Consider the following 9,652-nt stretch of genomic DNA (forward strand, 5'->3'; position numbering starts at 1 on the left):
TCAGCGGGAGGTGGTGCATGGGGTTGCTCGGGTGCTGGCTGACCTAGACGTCGTATCTCGTCTCGGAGGGAGGTAAATCCGGTAGCCATCTCGGATCGAATGGAGAGAACTATCCGTCGTGTCTGGATGGACTCGACCTTGAGTCGAGCTAGTCTGTCCTTGACAGAGAGTGGTGCAGAGGTCGAAGGTCCGGCTGAGGTGGATGGCCCGACAGTCGGGAAAGGATCCGCAAAAAGATCCTCAGCTAAGAAGTCGACCCACTCCTCTCCCTCGCCTAGTATGTCCTCGGCCTCTGGAGCGATAGGTGCAGCGGCTGTCTGTGGTCGTCCTGTCCAGGCTAGAACTCCATCAGCAGTGATCTCAGCACTGCTAGTCTACAACTGCGGGACCCTAGCTCGTCATATATGGTTAGAGGGATGACTGTCCCTCTGGTCATATCTATGCCCTCTATGGTCGAAAAGAAGCGTGTCAAAATATGACAATAGGGCATGTGTACTATCCTGGAAGTGACTGTCCCAGATGCACAAATGATGTTCTGGAATATATGCAAGGCTATATCGATATCTAATCGATGACACAAGGCGTACAAGAAAAATGAGTGTGAAGACCGCATCTTCGGAACATCCCGAGATGAGATCGGCAAAATACATGCTGTCAGGACCTTATACATCACATAGTCCTGAACCCGAAGAGAGACTGACCTGAACTCAGTCAGGCCAAGAGGTCTCTCTTCCCCGAAGAAATACGTATAGATAGTATCTAACGTAATATGCGAGTAGGGATCGCCAATGGCAGTTCCTTACTGGGGTAGCATAGGAAAGTAGACTCTGAAGCCCTAAGTCCTAGGATGGTGCGTAACAATGTGGGAGTAAGCTCAATGTCAGTGCCAGCGACTCTGGTGGAGTAAATCTTATCATCAACCCTCTCAAGGTTGTGATAGAATTGTGCACATAATTCCTGATTTACTGAATCAGTGCAGTAAACCAGTTGGTCCAGTTGATAGTGCTCTATCATCTGGATAGATGGCTGGCAATACTGGGTAAAAAAGGACCTATTTACATATCTAGGTTTGATAGGATCAAAAGTGTATCTAGTAAAGGTATCCCTAAGATGTATAGTAGGGAATCTGATATCTGCTGATGGAAGTCTAGCTGGAGTAGGATCAACGTGACAGCGCTTCCTATTTTCAACGATTTTACCAAAATTGCAAAAATAAGCATGAATTTTATGTAAAACTTGATCAGGAAGGGTTGAGATTATACCTAGGAGGCATTGCTAGGTGTTGAGGGAAGAACAACGGGTTGAAGGCGCCTTGGTTGCTAGAAATCGCACGCGGAATTCGTGCTCGGCGTTTGCAGAAAGCGAACAGAAAGCGTTCTGTTCGTTTTCAGGGATTGAAGGCGCCTTAAGCAAATTAAGGCGCCTTAAGTAAATTTTTGGAGGCGCCTCGAATTGATCCAGGCGCCTTAAGACGATGTGGCGGGAATTTTCCCGTCGCGCTTGGGGGTGCCTTCCCGTGTGGGAGGCGCCTCCATGAGGTGCCATGTGTCCCCATATTTTTGTTTTATTAAATAATTTAGTTAATTAAGTTTAATTAAATTTTGAAGGTTTAATTGATAACCAAAAATTTTGAAGATAAATTTTAATTAATTTTGAAAATAATTTTAAGAAAATAATTTTGAAAATTTTGAGTTAATTAATTTTGAAAAAGAATTTTAAGTTAAGTTAAATTAATTTTGATTTCAAAGAATTTTAAGTTAAGTTAAATTAATTTTGAAAAAGGCTTTTAAGTTAAATTAATTTTGAAAAAGACTTTTAAGTTAAATTAATTTTGAGAAAGAATTTTAAGTTAAGGTAATTTTGATAAAGAATTTTAAGTTAAAGTAATTTTGAAAAAGACTTTTAAGTTAAATTAATTTTGAGAAAGACTTTAAGTTAAATTAATTTTGAAAAAGACTTTTAAGTTAAATTAATTTTGAAAAAGAATTTTAAATTGATTAATTTTGAAAAAGAATTTTAAGTTAAATTAATTTTGAAAAAGAATTTTAAGTTAAATTAATTTTGAAGATAATTTCTGTATTCCCAATTTAATTTGAATTTATGTTTATTCCAAATTTAATTTGAATTAATTTTTATTCCTTAGTCATCTCACCTGATTTAAATTTTCAATCAGGGTATCCTATAGTTGTTGTGAGATAAATTATGGTTGAATTTTAGGGTCTGGTTTAACTTTGTGTTAGATTCAGGTTTAGCTTTGGTTTTAACAAGTAAGCATTCTTTGGATAAACTTCTAGGCTATGGTGAGTCACAAGGAACTCATTAAAGTAACCATGCCTTCGAGGTTTCCCAAATAGTCCTACCCATTGAACTTAATACTAAACCTTGGTCTAACTGGTTAGGATCCATTTAAGGGTAGCTTCAGTCAGTTCCACTTGGCCAAATGCACCAGGTCGAAGCCATATCTTCCTAGACATGCGATGCCCAAGCTTCCCTAACGTACTATCATCCAAAAACTTCACCAGTACCGTGGGTCAAGTTAAACCTAGCCCATTTTTTTAAACCTTAATTACCCTGCCGGGTAGTCTACTCTTGTTTATCCATTTTGGGTAGATTAAGTTCGGTTATCCAGTCGGGTAGTATAGTTAGGGGTGGCAGAAATTCTGGATCCTCCTTCTAAATTTTTATTAAATTTTGATTTTTAATTTAATTTCGAATTTTGAATTTTAATTTAATTTTGAATTTTGAATTATGAATTTTAATTTAATTTCAAATTTTAATTTATAATTTGAATTTGTAATTTGAATTTTGAATTTTTGAATTTTAATTTAATTTTGAATTTTGAATTTTAATTTAATTTCGAATTTTGAATTTGTAATTTGAATTTTGAATTTTAATTTAATTTCAAATTTTAATTTATAATTTGAATTGTTTTCGTGTTTACTCCCCCTGGATCATAGCCTCGATATGGTCTATCGAGGTAGTGTATTTGATCCTTTGGGACCCAGTATTAGCCAAGTCCAACTTGATTGACCAATTTGGACTTGGGGGCCCATGCTTGGATTATCTTTCTATTTGGTTTGTTTATTAAGGATAAATAAGATTTATATTTCTTTTTAGTTTTATATCCTAGCCCAGTTCTATTGTAAACGACTCTTTGTGTTCCAAGAATTAGGTCAAGATTCTTGGAGCCTAAAGAAAACCGTTCTAAGGTATTTTTTAAATCCTTGACCTGATTTTTTAAACTAGAATTTTCTTCCTCAAGTTTTTGAACTTGAGTTGAATTTCCAGTCTGAACTTGATCAGGTAAGGATTTAGAGTTAGTCACTTCTTTGAGGACAGCTACTTCCTTTAGAAGTGACTTAATCTTAAGGTTTGACTTAGCTAACTTGCGTAATAAATAAATGACTAAATTATTAAGTCTAGGAATACTTACAGTGGAGTCTGGCCCTTCGGAAACGGATGCGGATCCGTGGCTTCGCTCGGACTCGGCCTTTGACTCGCTCTCGCTCTCGGATTCGTCGATCTGGTCCCGGGCCATCAACGCGAGTAAACTCGTCTGATCGAGTTCATTGTCGTCATCCTCCGAAGAAGATTCCTCCCACGTCGCCTTCAGGGCCTTCTTCCTTCTTTGCTTTTTTGCTTCCTTTTGGTTGGGGCAGTTGGCTTTGATGTGCCCCTTCTGGTTGCATCCGTAGCAGATTACTTCAAATTTTACCTTAGAACTCGGTTGGACCTCCTTGGATTGTACCGCCTTCTTCAAGTCTTTCTTGTTGAAGCCCTTGTTCTTCTTGTAGAGCTTCTTCACGAGGTTCACGAGTTCGCTGGTCAGTTCGTCTTCTTCATCTTCTGAGTCGGGTTCGTCTTCTGATTCCCGTTCAATTTTTCGCCGTAATCTCGGTTCCCGTGTTCGACTGGTACCTGCAACCAAAACAATCCCCTTCTCGGTTGGCTGTGTATTAGTCTGCTCGTGAAGTTCAAACTCAGAAAATAACTCATCTAATTTTAAACAAGACAGGTCCTTGGAGACTTTGTAGGCATCTACCATTGATGCCCACAATGTACTACTCGGAAATGAGTTTAGAGCGTACCTTATGACGTCCCGATTCTCGACTTTCTGCCCGATCGCATGAAGAGAGTTGAGGATGTCTTGAATCCGTGCGTGGAGCGAACTCGCCGCCTCTCCTTCCTGCATTTTTAGATTGTACAGTTTATTAAATAATAAGTCACGCTTACTTACCTTGGTTTCGGAGGTGCCCTCGTGAAGTTCGATTAATTTCTCCCATAGCTCCTTTGTCGTTGAGAATGGACCAGCTCTGTTGAGCTCCTCCTTGGTTAGCCTACACTGGAGGATGCAGGTCGCTTTGGCATCAACTTTCACCTTCTTGATTGTGGTAGATTCCCATTTTTCGCAGGGTGTCGCCTTGCCGTCTTCGTCGGATGGGAGTTGTATTCCGGTCTTGATTATCATCCACGTATCGAATTGTGTCTTCAGGAAGGTTTCTATTCGCCCCTTCCAATATCCGAAGTCTTCTCCGGAGAAAAGTGGGGCGAACGGTGCTGAACCCTTCTTGTTGGGCCATTTGTAATATCGACAATATATGTAAAACAAAAACAAAAGAAATGTGCCAAGACTAGGTCTTGGATTAGCAATGCGGGAAGATAAGGATAAGAAATAATGAACTCGAGTGGTGTTGCACTAGCTTCGAGTAAAAATCGATTCGTAAAATAATTAGAATGTATCTAATTAGCTAATTCTAATTGACTCCGAAAAAACAGAAAATAACCACGAAAAAAATGCATGATTGGTGGTTGCACCAGATCAACGCGACCTCGCTCCGATACCAATTGTTGGATCGAGAAGCGCTAGAGGGGGGGGGGGGTGAATAGCGCTGGCGGCTATTTCGTTCGATTATCGGAATTGTAAAACGTTCGTCGAGTAATTTAAGCAGCGGAATAAAAAAGAAACAAACACACAAGAACACGGTCGTTTACTTCGTTCGGAGCTTAGATCGACTCCTACTCGAAGGCTCGCGATCCTTGATCGCTTTCCATGGGCAACAACTAAAATATCATGAATAAGTACAAGTAGAAATAAGTACAACTAAAATTAAAATAATACCGACAGCAGAATAATAATAAATGAAGATTTGGGTCGTCGGCGATTGCAACATCACTTTAGAATCAACTCTTGAGCAGCACACAGCAGAAGGAAAGCTTGTCAATTGTTATTTAAGCTGGACGTCGAGTGCTGCTTTTATAGTAAGCTCAAGGCGCCTTGAAAGCCTCCGAAGGCGCCTCCACAGCTCCGAGTCCACCGTGCAGATGAGCGCTGACCATTCTGCGCTTATCCCATCTAGAGGCGCCTTCATGCACCCGAAGGCACCTCCATCCGCTGGTCTAAGGCGCCTTAAACCTCTTCCAAGGCGCCTTGGACTGTTCTGCGCTGGTTTCTTCTGGTTTGCACCCGAGGTGCCTCCAAGCTCCATGGAGGCGCCTCAGACACTGTTCATCCGAGCTTAACTTGTGCTCCTTTGGTCCTGCAAAAGTGTTAGTCCCAAACACATTCCTTGCAAAACAAAGTTAGCACAAAACTGTTAGGACCTTCGGATGCGGCTAGAGAGGGGGGGTGTGAATAGCCGGCCTCAAATTATCGTTTCTTCCTACAATTTAGGTTAGCGCAGCGGAAATACAATGTAGAAACGAAAGTGGAGAAGATCAAACCTCAAACACGATGATGTAACGAGGTTCGGAGATGATACTCCTACTCCTCGGCGTGTCCGTAAGGTGGACGAAGCCTATCAATCCGTCGGTGGATGAGACCCCGGATAACCGGCTAATATGAACTCCTTCTGGGTGGAGAAACCTCGCCACAATCTCTCTTGCAACAGCAAGAATGGAGTACAACCAATAGAGAAAGAAAACAAGAACAATATAAATGTAAAAACACTTTGCTTGCCTTCTCGTCGACTGGAGTTCGATGAAGCAGCAACTTCACGATGTCAACAGCAGCTGATCACCCAGTCGAGAGAAGCTCACACGAAGCTTCAGGAATAGGGAGCTCAGCAAAGCTCAGATCGCAAGAGTGAGGAAGAAGCAAGAATAAACAGTCGTTACTACTGTAGAGGCCCTCTCCAGATTTATATGAACCTGTGAAGAAGAAGAAGAAATCTAGCCGTTGTGTCTCAACAGCTAAACCTGGACCGATCAGGCCATAGCCTGATCGGTCCAGGATATCCCTTATCGGTCTGTGGACCGATCATGCCCTAGTCTGATCCGTCCCCAGACCGATCCCACCTCTCACTCACAGTGAGGTTGCCGATCCCTGATCGATCTGTGGACCGATCAGATAACCCACAGAATGCTTCTGTGTGGTTACTGATCGGTCACGAGACCGATCAGATCACTCGAGTATCACTGGATCGGTCTGCTGACCGATCCAATGCCCATGTGGATTTAGAGCTTCTCATCCCTAAATCCTAAGGCCTTCCTGGTCTTGAGAACGAGCTACCAAGCCCTCTCTGACCTAGACTGGAGAACGAGCTACCGAGCCCTCTCCGACTTCCACGTCCGGTCCAGAGAACGAGCTACCGAGCCCTCTCCGACTTCATCCGGTCCAGAGAACGAGCTACCGAGCCCTCTCTGACCTAGTCCGGAGAACGAGCTACCGAGCCCTCTCCGACTTCATCCGGTCTAGAGAACGAGCTCCCGAGCCCTCTTTGACCTAGTCCGGAGAACGAGCTGCCGAGCCCTCTCCGACTTCGTCTGGTCCAGAGAACGAGCTCCCGAGCCCTCTCTGACCTAATCCGGAGAACGAGCTGCCGAGCCCTCTCCGACTTCCCATGCCAAGCTTCCATACTTGGACTTCTCCCGTGCCAAGCTCCCTGCTTGGACTTTTTCGTGCCAAGTCTCCATACTTGGACTTTTCCCCGTGCTAAGCTCCCTGCTTGGACTTTTCCGTGCCAAGTCTCCATACTTGGACTTTTCCCCGTGCCAAGCTTCCTGCTTGGACTTTTCCGTGCCAAGTCTCCATACTTGGACTTTTCCCGTGCCAAGTCGCCATACTTGGACTTTACCGAATCAAGTCAACTCAAGTCGGGTCAACCAGGTCAACCTTGACCGAAGGTTGCACCCACAATCTCCCAAGTTTGTATTCTTGTCAAACATCAAGATACAACTTTTCTATTCTCGTCAAACATCAAAATACAACTTGAGTCAAGTCAACTCGAGTCGGGTCAACCAGGTCAACCTTGACCTAAGGTTGCACCAACAATCTCCCCCTTTTTGATGTTTGACAAAAACCATAATCAAGTTAGGTTAACCCGATAACCTAACTTAGGTTTTCCAATAGTTCTCCAATCAATGTTCTTCCTTGAACATTCTTCCCAAACTCCAATGTTCTTCCTTGAACATTCTCTAGACATTTCTCCCCCTTTTTGACACACATTAAAAAGAGTGAATCAAGGTTAAGAGTTTCTTCCTAATGAAAGTCCCATACCTTTCATTGAAACCCTTAATTTCCCCCTTGATACTAAAGACAATAATCAACTTAGTGATAATCCCATATCACTCATCCTCATAAATCGAGTAAAAACTCCCCCTAAAGGTCAACTCCCCCTAGACCATTGCACCAACAATGTCTTGGAGAGTTTCAACCCTTTAGAAATCAAAAACCCCAACTTCCAAAGCTAAAATTTCAGACAACAATCGAAAATCAGCATTTTGGCACGCTCTGATCGGTTACCAGACCGATCAGATCCTCACTGGATCGGTCACCAGACCGATCCACACTTCTCTGGATCGGTCCAGTGACCGATCCAGACTTCCCTGGACCGATCAGGATCCCATCTGATCGGTCCACAAATCTCTGATAGGGATTTCTGATTTTTCTCCCGAAATTCAGAAATCCCCAAAAAAAATCACAGAAAATTCCAAAAATTGTAAAATTTTGAGGATACATTCCTCATAACATATATTATCATGGAAAAATAGTTTTCTATGAAAATAACTTCCATTTTTAAATCTTGATATAAAGTTCGAAAGACTTTGAAATAGTTCAAGGTTAATCCATCTTTGTATCAACTTGCTCAATGATGAATGCTATCACTAGAAAAGCTTCATCAAGGTTTTTCAAATCAATTTTGAAATGATTTTAAACCATTCAATTTAGGATCACAATCTTAGGGCTAAGTGTACATGACTTGTACGCAAGCTTTCCCTATGATCCTCAATTTCGAATTAGGCTCATCTAGGTACAAGAACTATGCACCTTGATCCTAACTCATAATCCTAATATCTCCCACACATCTAAGGTGTATCAAACACATCCAAGTCAATTTTGATGTGAGATATGGGTTTAGGTCATCTTAAGCTAAGTTCTCATGCATTTTCTAAAGAACAATTTGATCTCCATATCAAATTGTGTTTTTATCCTTAAATCAATTTAATTGATCATACATGCAAGAGATGATGACATGGCATAAAATAATATCATAAGTAGAAACATGTGCCAATGTCATGATGTCATGACATAAAGTATGAAACTTAAATAAGGCATGACATATAATTAACCTAAGCATTATCATGACATTTCAAATGATAGTAAATTAGATATGATGTCATGACATGGCATATGACAAACAATATATGGAAAATAACATATAAAGGTATAGAAAATACCTAATTCTAGCTTTAGTTGTCATTTTTGATAATTTGATCATTTTGCCATAAATTCTATATTCCTAAGTGTAATAGATCTAAAATCATATACTAAAGATTTTTAGATCACTATGTGCCAATTAGATTGACCCTAGAAAATTCCTCAAATGTGGTTGGCACATCCTAATCACCTTAGGAATAATTTTTAATTTCATTTTCAAGGCTTGGTTATACCTTGAAACTTCCTAAAATGCCACCTTTTGCCATGATTAGGTTAACTACCTATCCAAATAAGGTGGGCACACCCTAAACCATCTAGCGTGATGAAATCACGCTCCTAGGAACCCAAAACCTATTTGAGCTCATTGGGTTCACTAAATATTCACTAGGGATGACTTCCCTAGCAACCCTCCTAATGACCCTCCTAGGCTTTAAAGCCTTGGTCATTTGGGACTCATCAAGATCAACTCTAGGGGTGACTCCCCTTGTGACCTTGGTGATGGTCTTCCTAGCCCTAGATCTTGTTCCATAATCGAATGGAACATTATGGTATGTGGGCTTGACCACTTGAGACTTAGGTTTATGACTCAAACCTCTCATGTCCTTGGGCTTTTGCTTTTGACCCTTAGACCCTAGAGTTGACTTCTCCAAATTCTTAAGAGTCTTTTCTAAGGTGTCAAGTCTTGACCTCAAGACTTGATTTTCCTTCTCTAATACCTCAAGTTTTAATTTGTCATTTTTCTTTGAGGTATTCCTAGGCATATGTCTAGTTGTTTTGGGATTCCTATCTAGGTTTTCCTTAACCTTAGATGAGTTAATTCTAGGGTTGGCATTTCTAGTATTATCCTTACCTAGACTAACATGTTTGGCACCTAAGCACATGTATCGGTTTCTATGGTTATCATGCTTATCATCATTGGCAATTACAATAAAGCTACTAGCATGTTTCTTATTAGAATTGCAATAATGTGCCTTAAAGGGTACCTTAGGGTTTGCC

This window comes from Zingiber officinale, chromosome 2A (assembly GCF_018446385.1).
Source record: "Zingiber officinale cultivar Zhangliang chromosome 2A, Zo_v1.1, whole genome shotgun sequence".
Classification (NCBI taxonomy): Eukaryota; Viridiplantae; Streptophyta; class Magnoliopsida; order Zingiberales; family Zingiberaceae; genus Zingiber; species Zingiber officinale.